The 12,427-nt window shown below is 42.2% G+C and overlaps 1 protein-coding gene across 26 annotated transcripts in view; it reads right to left on the bottom strand.

Moving 5' to 3' along the window:
* Positions 1–8,044: 8,044 nt before the first annotated feature.
* Positions 8,045–12,427, bottom strand: part of CAMK2B (calcium/calmodulin dependent protein kinase II beta) — a 167,124-nt gene continuing 162,741 nt past the window's right edge. For all 26 annotated transcript variants that reach the window (XM_073653781.1, XM_073653783.1, XM_073653782.1 and 23 more), the window contains one exon: positions 8,045–8,849. The gene's annotated coding sequence lies outside the window, so the exon portion shown is untranslated. The remainder of the gene's footprint in view (positions 8,850–12,427) is intronic.

Below are 12,427 nucleotides of genomic sequence, written 5' to 3'. Positions count from 1 at the left end.
TACTGAGATAATGACTTTTGTGTTTTCATTGGCTGTAAGCCATAATCATCAGCATTAACAGAAATAAACACTTGAAATAGATTACTCTGTCTGTAATGACTCTATATAATATATGAGTTTCACTTTTTGAATTGAAGAACTGAAATAAATTAACTTTTTGATGATATTCTAATTTTGTGAGAAGCACCTGTATATAGGTTCCGTCTGGTTTCCATTTATTGTATATTTGTAGAATAGAAAAAAGCATTCTGTCTGCAGGACTTTTTGTTGTTGTTGTTCTAAAAAACTCACCAAATAGAAACCTGACGGACCCCACATAAATCAATTGGACCCCTCTTCTTCCGTTTGAAACAGGAATGCATAGCATGCTAATTTCGTTTATCTATTCTGTTTCATCTGTCTTTTCGAAAACAGACATGAACAAAGCCTTAAAGGGGTTGCCCAGACTTTTGGATCAGGTCTGCAGTCACTCTTTGTGACTGCAGACTTGTGAATCCTCACAGCGCACAGTGTGTACTGTCAAGATTCTCCAGTGTCGGGAGCGGGAAGGCGCATGACTGCAATATGTAATTTGCATACACACAAGTCCAGACTAGACGTTCACCTGTATTGAGCGAGACAGGACACATCTAGTCGGAATGTGGCCAGAAGTATGCAAATCACGCACCTGCGGTCACATGACCGCCCACTCTCGGCGCCGAAGAATCCTGACAGTGCGCACTGCCAGGATTCACAAGTTTGCAGTTACATAGAGTAACTGCATTGTTCTCCCTGAGATAAGTCGACGGCCAACGAGTCAGTCAGCGGCTATCTCATGGAGAACTCAGGAGCGCTCGACCAAACAAGTGCTCCTGTATATGGGAGTCTTGGCTGAGATAGCTGTCGGCTGGATGATCGTCCAAAGCATCGTTCTGCCTACAGCCATCTAATGTGTATGGCCGGCTATAGGCTGCTTTCATATGAGCAATTCCTGCTTGTATCACCTTCTCCATAGTCCTTTTGTAAGGAACTGTAACAAGATCCCACCTAATATGTTCCATTTCTGAGTCACATCTTCTTGCATAGAAAATAGTTTTTTGGGCAACATAGTGCTGGTGCAACTACTACCTCTGCACCCTACAACCCTAATATTGTCCCAACGTTTCTGAAAGATTAACACAATGTAATGTAAGATGGATTAAAAAAAAAAGATCTGCTAGTTTCTGTTAATAACTCTATGTCGGGACCTGCTCACTTGTAATTCCAACTTATGCCTAAGAAAGAAAGGAAGGAAGTTACTGCACCTATAGTGCTGTCGGAATGCTGTCCAAGTGGATATATCCACACAAAAAGAATGAATGGAATATTACAGAGCATGAAGATCAAGAAGTTTCCTGGACATAACTTGTTTTAACTTGCAGTTCGGGATGATTTTCTGCAGGTTTTGTGTGTTAGGATGGGTACGCTGTAATTGTGACTTGTTGCACTTGAGAACCAACATTGTTATGAATTCCTTTTGAGCTGATCTTGACTCCACTCTGTTCAGGACCACACAAGTGTGGTGGCATGTTACATACAGTCGTGGACAAAAGTTTTGAGCCTCACACAAATTTTAGTTTTCACTAAGTTTTCTGCTTCAGTGTTTTTGATGATAGTTACAATTTTTTATTTCTATAGCACCAACATATTCCGCAGCAATTTATGATTCAGAGGGGACTTTACAGAGCAACATACAGTTCATCACATACCAAGAGGAGTGAGGGTCCTGCTCACAAGCTCACCTTAATCAGATGTTTCTATGGTTAATGAAGTACAATTTATCATTTCATACGTTTTTAAATTTTTATTGTTTTATTGACAAATATGTCAAGTTTATATAAAGACTCAATATTTGAGGAGGTTCCTGGCCATGGACCCAACATGTCAATGTTTTGTTCACTGAGCCATTTAGCTATTACTTTTGCCTTGTGACATGGTCTCCATCATGCTGGAAAAGGCATTGTCATCACCACTTTGCTCCTAAATCATTGGGAGAAGTTGTTCTTGAATGATGTTTAGATCCCATTCTTTATTCATGGCAAAACAGTGAATGAGCCCCTCCATGGATGAAAATCCCCCACACATGGATGATGTCAGGATGCTTTACTGTTGGCATGACACAGGAATCATGGTAGCGCTCACCTTTTCTTCTCCGGACAATCATTCTTAAAGATGTCCCAAACAGTCTGAAGGAGGCTTCATCAGAGAAAATAACTTTACTCCAGTCTTCAACAGTCCCATCCCTGTGCTTCCTGCAGAACATCAGTCTGTCCTTGATATTTTTCTTGGAGAGAAGTGGTTTCTTTGCTGCCCTTCTTGACACCAGGCTAGACTCCAAAAGCCACTGACACCAGCCTGCTGCCATTCCTGAGCAAGCTCAGCACTGGTGTTGAACCAATCTTATAGCTGAATCCTCTTTAAGAGACCATCCTTGCGCTTGCTGGACTTTCTTAGTGTGCTCTTAATCCTTCTTCACAGCATTTGAACCTTTCTCTTTGATGTTCTTAAAGATAAATGGTTGATTTAGGGGCAATCTTACAAGCAACAATGTCCTTACTATGGTTAACAGAAGAAGAATGATTTCAAGCACCAGCCCCCTTTCAAAGCAACAAGTCTGCTCTTATAATTCATTCAGTATTACAGAGTGATATCAGCAGCCTTGTCTCCGGCATTTACTCCCTTCTCACCGCTGGTGACTGACAGGTGTGCGGGAATAACAAGAGACCTATCACTCCAGGGAAGCGGGCGGGGAGAGGCCACAGCATTTCAGAATTAAACATCCATGGTTGAAATGGTGGATCGGGCAGCATGTATCAGCTATCCCTCTAACATTTTCTCCTGAACTAACCAGAAGATCACTGAACTGATGTAAGCAGCTCATTTTCTGGCAGTGCTTAAATTCAGTGGAAATTGTTTTTTTGCGATTACTGTAAGTTAATTTTCATGGCCAGGAATGACATTTTTTTGCAATTTATCTGATCATTCTTCAGGACAATGTAGAGTTAATGCAAATTGCCACACAAACAAAACTGAAGCAAGAAACTTTGTGAAAACCCAAATTTGTGTGCGAACTTTTGGCCACGACTGGACATCAGAATTCATGGACACTATGAGGACCTTTCATAATTCAGTATCCACATAATCAATATAGGGGTTGTGATGGCATATAAATAGGAGCTATTTTGCAGTTCTAAGCAATGGGCACAACACAGGTACGGAGCTATGCTGTCCCAGCTCTGTTCACGATTTATATTTGGCCACTGTCAAAGCTTAAAACAGCTGAACGTCTGTGGTGTTCGGTGTTGAACCCCCCACAATCATATGTCGGGGCAACCCCTTTAAGAACATTCTGCTATGTTAGCATCTTCTCTATACCCCGTGATTAGAAGGGACCTATATAGTGCTCAGTGGCATAACTAGAGTCTGATGGGCCCCAGTGCAAGATTTGGACTTATGCTCCCCATCCTGGTATATATATATATATATATATATATATATATATATATATATATATATCCCCCATTCTGGTATATATGTCCCCCATCCTGGTATATATGTCCCTTATCCTGGGCCCCATCCTGGTATATATTTTCCCCATCCTCTTATATATATCCCCTATCCTGATATGTATATTCCTCCATCCTGGTATATATATCCCCCATCCTGGTATGTATGCTCCCCCATTCTGGTATATACATTCCCCCATCCTGGTATATATATCCCCCATCTGGGTATATATCCCCCATCCTGGTATATACAGGGTGGTCCAAAAGTAGGTGTACAGAAAATAATAACATTTATTTTGATTTATATTTAAAATTATATTTACTAACACAAGCATAACATTGACAATTAAATTCTATTCTGAACAATAATACAAAAGCCCTTACATTTTATCAATGCAGGTCTCTTATGTAATTTTTCAAATCACTGACACTTTTTGGTTTTCGACTATAAACTTTGTCATTGAGTACTCCCCAAAAGAAAAAATCCATTGGGGTCAAGTCTGGTGAACGTGCCGGCCAATCAAGTGGACCTCTTCAGCCAATCCATTTATTAGGAAATGTTTCATCAAGATACTCGCGGACTACTCTTGAATAATGTGGAGGGGCCCCATCTTGTTGGAAATAAAGGTCATTTGAATTAGGCTGTTGCTGTAACTGGGGAACTACTTGATTCATTGGAATTTTGAGATACTTATCTCCTGTGACTGTTCCATCAAAAAATATTGGTCCTAAAACACCAAAACTTGAAATACCACCCCAAACATTGACACCAGGCTCATTTAGTTGTTGCTCTAATGTTAAATGCATGTTCTCATTATATCAGTAAATACAATTATGTCTGTTAATATGGCCGGATAATTTGAAAGAAGCTTCATCACTCCACATAATGTTATCTAAAATTACTGGATTTTGTTTGATAAAGCTCCCCCTTCATAACCTTATTACACTTTCTGTCCACCTACTTTTGGACCATCCTGTATATCCCCCATCCTGGTATGTATGTTCTCCAATCCTGGTATGTATATACAGTACAGACCAAAAGTTTGGACACACCTTCTCATTTTAAGATTTTTCTGTATTTTCTTGACTATCAAAATTGTACATTCACACTGAAGGCATCAAAACTATGAATTAACACATGTGGAATTATATACTTAACAAAAAAGTGTGAAACAACTGAAAATATGTCTTATATTCTAGGTTCTTCAAAGTAGCCACCTTTTGCTTTGATGACTGCTTTGCACACTCTTGGCATTCTCTTGATGAGCTTCAAGAGGTAGTCACTGGAAATGGTCTTCCAACAATCTTGAAGGAGTTCCCAGAGATGCTTAGCACTTGTTGGCCCTTTTGCCTTCACTCTGTGGTCCAGCTCACCCCAAACCATCTCGATTGGGTTCAGGTCTAGTGACAGTGGAGGCCAGGTCATCTGACGTAGCACCCCATCACTCTCCTTCTTGGTCAAATAGCCCTTACACAGCCTAGAGGTGTGTTTGGGGTCATTGTCCTGTTGAAAAATAAATGATGGTCCAACTAAACGCAAACCGGATGGAATAGCATGCCGCTGCAAGATGCTGTGGTAGCCATGCTGGTTCAGTATGCCTTCAATTTTGAATAAATCCCCAACAGTGTCACCAGCAAAGCACCCCCACACCATCACACCTCCTCCATGCTTCACGGTGGGAACCAGGCATGTAAAGCCCATCCATTCACCTTTTCTGCGTCGTACAAAGACACGGTGGTTGGAACCAAAGATCTCAAATTTGGACTCATCAGACCAAAGCACAGATTTCCACTGGTCTAATGTCCATTCGTTGTGTCCTTTAGCCCAAACAAGTCTCTTCTGCTTGTTGTCTGTCCTTAGCAGTGGTTTCCTAGCAGCTATTTTACCATGAAGGCCTGCTGCACAAAGTCTCCTCTTAACAGTTGTTGTAGAGATGTGTCTGCTGCTGGAACTCTGTGTGGCATTGACCTGGTCTCTAATCTGAGCTGCTGTTAACCTGCGATTTCTGAGGCTGGTGACTCGGATAAACTTATCCTCAGAAGCAGAGGTGACTCTTGGTCTTCCTTTCCTGGGGCGGTCCTCATGTGAGCCAGTTTCTTTGTAGCGCTTGATGGTTTTTGCAACTGCACTTGGGGACACTTTCAAAGTTTTCCCAATTTTTCGCACTGACTGACCTTCATTTATTAAAGTAATGATGGCCACTCGTTTTTCTTTACTTAGCTGCTTTTTTCTTGCCATAATACAAATTCTAACAGTCTATTCAGTAGGACTATCAGCTGTGTATCCACCTGACTTCTGCACAACACAACTGATGGTCCCAACCCCATTTATAAGGCAAGAAATCCCACTTGTTAAACCTGACAGGGCACACCTGTGAAGTGAAAACCATTTCCAGTGACTACCTCTTGAAGCTCATCAAGAGAATGCCAAGAGTGTGCAAAGCAGTCATCAAAGCAAAAGGTGGCTACTTTGAAGAACCTAGAATATAAGACATATTTTCAGTTGTTTCACACTTTTTTGTTAAGTATATAATTCCACATATGTTAATTCATAGTTTCGATGCCTTCAGTGTGAATGTACAATTTTCATAGTCATGAAAATACAGAAAAATCTTTAAATGAGAAGGTGTGTCCAAACTTTTGGTCTGTACTGTATATTCCCCACCCATCCTGGTATGTATGTTTCCCCATCCTGGTATGTATATATATTCCCCATCCTGGTATATATATCCCCCATCCTGGTTTGTATGTTCACCCATCCTGGTATATATATCCCCCATCTGAGTATATGTCCCCCATCCTGGTATATATATCCCCCATCCTGGTATGTATGTTCCCCCATCCTGGTATATATATCCCCCATCTGGGTATATGTCCCCCGTTCCGCCATTGTTCTTTAAAGTATAGAAAAAAATAAAGCATTATACTCGCTTTCCCTCTGCTCCCCCGCCGCGTGGCATCCTCTTCTGAAGCCGGCAGCTGACTTCTGCGTGCAAGAGATGTCACTGCCATGCGTCCCCAGTCACGTGCACTCCGACGTCAGCTGCTGTTCTCTGATTGGCCGGCAGCGTGTATTGTCGTGCACGGACCTGACGGACCTCTGTGCCGCAATACACTTCAACTGAATGTGCGTCCGAGAACACACATCCAGCTGAGTATTTCTCGGCGTCGGCGGGCCCCTCACGCTCCAGGCCCGGTGGCGGTGGCAACCTCTGCGACCGTACGCCCCTGACAGCGCTCCACTCTGCCACATTGTTACCAAAAAAGGTAAGCAATGATGGGACCTGAGCCACCAGCTGTGCGTTTGCAATGTGCCGCATGTATGTGAAGTAGCGGTATAGACTATTGAATGGGCAAGGCAAGAAAAGAAAAGTCACACGTGATACAGTTTTCTTTTTAATTTGCAATATTCTGAAACAAATCAAGAGGAAGGTTTGTTTTTTTTTCCGTTAGTCTTGATCCCCTTATTTTGACACTTACAAGGCTCAGAAAAAAAGAGTGATAAAGAGACGAGAAAACAGAAATGTAAAGGAAGACAGCAGCAAAAGAACCCCACTGGCATTCATAAAACGAACAAGCTGTCCTCTTGTTTCTCTTATATATATAGATTTATGTATATATATATGTATTTATAGGATTTCTGTTTAAAGGGCATGCAGAAAATTAAACAGCAACAAATGAAAACAAGTCAGGCCGGAGATTCGCCTCTCCTCTCCCTTGGGGTCACTGCTCTGAACCCTGTAAACTTGAGTTAATTGGCAATAGGGGTAGGAGTGCTACACGCACCCCACTCTTAGTCTGTTGGGGTTCCGTAGAAGACTCTGTCCCACCAATCTAGATCAGGCACATTTGAGATAATTGCATTTCTGCTTCCATCAATCCCTGAAGATTTGGTTGCTGCTTCTTTCCAGCACATTTAAAGTGGACTCCCAACGCTCACCTATGTGGTTCGAGACTCCACATATCTATGCCCTTTTTGTAGTGACACCACCGAGACATCAGGGGGGTTGACATACCTCCAATGGCTATCTTCATGCAATAGTTGACTGGTCCACTTCAAGGGCAACCTGTGCATTCTGGAAGATTCAATACTAACCCAAATTACCCTTGGGTTACGCTTTCCCACCCCTGCAAACACAGGAAATCCTATAAAACCTAAACCTTCTGCAAAAATGCCATACCCTACAAAAAAAAAACTAGAATTCACTAAAATATCTCCTTGCGGGCCAAAGAATGAAACCCAGGCTACGTTAAAGGAAATATATATAGATAAGGTATACTTTGGACTCCCTGCTATATATATGTATATGCGTCTCAGTATTAAAAGGTGACATCATGGATCCAATGTGCTGACCCCACATGTCAGAGGAGATTCGCACTCACTGAGAACTGACGGACAATAAACACACTCCATAAAATGCGCCGGCCATGCTTGGGGACTGGCTCTCCCACTGCAGACAATGGATAAAACCATTATTTACAGGGCGTCGAGTTGTCGGAGCTGGATCGGTTGTTAATTATATATATATATATATATATTGTTTGTCTTGTAATATATATATATTATTATTATTATTTTTTTTTTTGCATTCCTAAAGCAAAATAAAACAACATAAAGGGGTGGCAGTGGGGGCCCCTGGGAGAATCGGTTTGCGGAAAATGAATAAAAAAAAATATATCTTTTTTTGTTTTTAACTTAAGTTTTGTTTGTTTTTTTAGAACAATTTATTTTCTTTGTTTTCTCTTTGTTCTGTTTGGACGACTCATTTCACGTTGGACGCGCAAACACACGGGAAGGAACGGCTCCACGGGAAGGTCACAGTTCTCTCCCCCCAGCCCCTCAAGATTTCAGACAATCCCTCCACCCCTCCACAGCACCCCCCCAAATAAAGCCAAAAAAGACAAGAAGGGAAGAGGGCTGAATATTTCTCGGCAACAAGTCAATGAATGCACTTACTCCCCCGTACAATAGTAGGGGGGTCTTACAGCTGCCCTCTTCCCCAGCTTGGAAGGGGTAATGCTTAAAGGTCAAAAAGGAAACACACACAGGAGGCTTAGTCCTACGACCTTGTCTTGTCCTCTTGCAAACATTTCATGAGTCCAGGCAGTGGATGTCTGGGATACGTGTGCACATGGGGGGATTGAGGGCCACAAGAATAGAAGAAGTCTGGATTTGGAGGGGTTGAGGGGGAGGAGGGATGAGAGGGAACGGCACAAGCATGCGGTCACGTGCTTTTCCTCGCCGCTGGAACTCTCTGAGCGGCGGAGCCAAAAGTCTCTGGCACTTCCTCTTTTCTGGTGAAGCCAGGAGAGCATTACTGGAGGCTGCATTAAAAAAACAATAAAAAACATTAGTGGCGGTATGAGACGACACAGCTAGATTTGTTAAGCCAGGAGAAATACGCTATTATATTTGTGTTGACTTTTGAATTTATGTGTTTATCTTTGGTGGGTCAAGAAGGACAGATTAGTATTTGTGTAACCCTGAAAGTTGACATTTGAGTTGATATTTTGCAACTTATTGTATGAAGGACAGCGACTCAGGGTTGGGGAACAATGATGTTTGTTAATATGCTAATTACATATTGTACTAGATCAGCTAGTTTATTCATTTACAGAGCAGGGGGATACAAACTATGCAAATTGATTAAATGTTCAAACAATGAGACATGAGCCCTGCACTTTCCCCCTTGACCTGTGCATGATGACCTGAGCCACAGATGGATATATATAAAAAGGGATTTCTATAGTGCTGCTAAGAGAATCAGAGAGACTCTTCAGGACAGCAGCTTGGTAGCATGGCTCCATCCCGAGGGACACAGATTTGGATTTTACAGGATGCCAGCCTAAGGGAACACTGCCCTGGCTGGAAGGGTACAGATCTGCTCCATTGACCATCACTGACTGACGTTTGGGGAAACCAGGATTGTGGCCCTCCGGTCACCTGGTCCCACGGATATGTTCTGAGACGCCAGGTTGTGACCATCCGGTCGCCTGGTCCCATGGAAACATTTGGAGAAAGCCAGGATTGTGACCCTCTGTTCACCTGGTCCCATGGATATGCTGGGTTAGCCAGCTTGGGACCATCCGGTCACCGGGAACCCATGGAAACACCCGGAGAAATCCATGTTGGAACAATCCGGTCACCTGGATCCATGGATATGTTCGGAGAAAACCAGGGTGGGATCTTCGTGTCTCCTGGCCACATACCTCAATGGACTGTCAGCTTCCTAAGCTTGCCGCTACCTCCTCTCTCTGGGTGCCTGACAAAAGCGGGGGGCCACTGGTTGAGGTGGTTGGCCCTGGAAGTCTCCAAGTCGCAGTTGCTCTATTCCCGGCAGGCCAGCGAAAGGGTGAGACTGTGTAATTTTGCACCATCTTGGGTATTTGCTGGGACTGTTCTATATGTTATTGTCTGTTTGGTGGTTCCATAAAGTACTGCCACACTGTTTAACCCTCACCCTGTGTTGTCTGAGTAGTATCATGCCCACAGAAGACCCCGTGTCTTCACATGGTATAATCGTAAATGTATAAGAACATTTGCATTACTAAACACAAAAATCCAATAATGCCTGGATTGGTGCTAAGGGCAATAGGACCAGCCAGGCGAGCATGCTAGACAGTAGTTTGCAAAAAAAGAATGGGCAAAAATGTGAGCCTCTAGATGTGCAAAGCTGGAAGAGACGGACCCCAAAAGGCTTGCAGCAGTAATTACAGCGAAAGGTGGGTCCTACAGAGTATTGACTCAGGGGGGCTGAATACAAATGCACCTCACAATTCTCTTATTTATATTTTTAAAGGAATTAGAAATCCATGTATCACTTCCTTTACACTTCACAGATACTTGCTACTTTGTGTTGGTATATCACATAAAATCCCAATAAAATATATTATTTAAGTTTGTGGGTGTAACATGAAAAAAATTTGAGAAAAGTTCACAGGGTATGAATACTATTTCAAGGCACTGTAGATAATAAGAACTATTATTAAATGAGTATTCCCATCTCCAAGATCCTATCCCAATATGTAGTAGGTACAATAATAATATTATCAAATACCTCCAATCAGAAATGTAGTATAGTTTTTCTGATTCGCTATGTCTCTTTCCTCATGTGCAGGGCATTGCAGTTGCCTAGGTATCCAAGGTTATGATCACTCATATAGTGACAGTTAGCTAGTTCCTAGTGGTCGTAACCATAGATACCTAAGCTACTGCAATGCCCTGCACATGAGGAAAGAGACATAGCAAATCAGAAGAACTATACTACATTTCTAATTGAAGGTATTTGCTAATATTATTATTATTACACCTATTACATACTGGGATAGGCTCTTGGAGATGTGAATACCTCTTTAAGGCATAAAATCATCATTAGTGTAATCTTTTATATTCTTTTAGCTTCTGTTTCAATAAAAATACATAAATCCCCCCAAACTATGGAAGCAATAAATGACTATAAAACGATCAAGCGGTATAATAAAAAGCAGCTTTATAAGTTGTCTTTAGATCCCATATATCATTCGGCAAACACAGGGCGTGAATTATCCCTCCATATATTAGTGAGGGAAGCGCAAAGGCTTTTTCTACAGAGATAAAATGAATGTTCTTTTACGGGCAGGAAGCTTGCCAAGCGCTGAGCTATTTATTATAAGATTACCCAGCAATATTCTGTAGACTGACGATATCTCGGACGTGCCAGTGCATTTGTATTACAAAATACAAAATATACAATATTATTATAAGAGTGTGCCATATATACAGTACAGACCAAAAGTTTGGACACACGTTCTCATTTAAAGATTTTTCTGTATTTTCATGACTATGAAAATTGTACATTCACACTGAAGGCATCAAAACTATGAATTAACACATGTGGAATTATATACTTAACAAAAAAGTGTGAAACTGCTGAAAATATGTCTTATATTCTAGGTTCTTCAAAGTAGCCACCTTTTGCTTTGATGACTGCTTTGCACACTCTTGGCATTCTCTTGATGAGCTTCAAGAGGTAGTCACTGGAAATGGTCTTCCAACAATCTTGAAGGAGTTCCCAGAGATGCTTAGCACTTGTTGGCTCTTTTGCCTTCACTCTGCGGTCCAGCTCACCCCAAACCATCTCGATTGGGTTCAGGTCTGGTGACTGTGGAGGCCAGGTCATCTGGCGTAGACCCCATCACTCTCCTTCTTGGTCAAATAGCCCTTACACAGCCTGGAGGTGTGTTTGGGGTCATTGTCCTGTTGAAAAATAAATGATGGTCCAACTAAAAGCAAACCGGATGGAATAGCATGCCGCTGCAAGATGCTGTGGTAGCCATGCTGGTTCAGTATGCCTTCAATTTTGAATAAATCCCCAACAGTGTCACCAGCAAAGCACCCCCACACCATCACACCTCCTCCTCCATGCTTCACGGTGGGAACCAGGCATGTAGAGTCCATCCGTTCACCTTTTCTGCGTCGCACAAAGACACGGTGGTTGGAACCAAAGATCTCAAATTTGGACTCATCAGACCAAAGCACAGATTTCCACTGGTCTAATGTCCATTCCTTGTGTTCTTTAGCCCAAACAAGTCTCTTCTGCTTGTTGCCTGTCCTTAGCAGTGGTTTCCTAGCAGCTATTTTACCATGAAGGCCTGCTGCACAAAGTCTCCTCTTAACAGTTGTTGAAGAGATGTGTCTGCTGCTAGAACTCTGTGTGGCATTGACCTGGTCTCTAATCTGAGCTGCTGTTAACCTGCGATTTCTGAGGCTGGTGACTCGGATAAACTTATCCTCAGAAGCAGAGGTGACTCTTGGTCTTCCTTTCCTGGGGCGGTCCTCATGTGAGCCAGTTTCTTTGTAGCGCTTGATGGTTTTTGCAACTGCACTTGGGGATACTTTCAAAGTTTTCCCAATTTTTCGGACT

Source organism: Phyllobates terribilis, unplaced genomic scaffold (genome assembly GCF_046119375.1).
Source record: "Phyllobates terribilis strain yellow unplaced genomic scaffold, ASM4611937v1 Scaffold_11__3_contigs__length_659146591, whole genome shotgun sequence".
Taxonomy (NCBI): domain Eukaryota; kingdom Metazoa; phylum Chordata; class Amphibia; order Anura; family Dendrobatidae; genus Phyllobates; species Phyllobates terribilis.
Note: the sequence above shows the minus strand (reverse complement) of the source record. Positions and strands in the feature narration are given on the sequence as shown.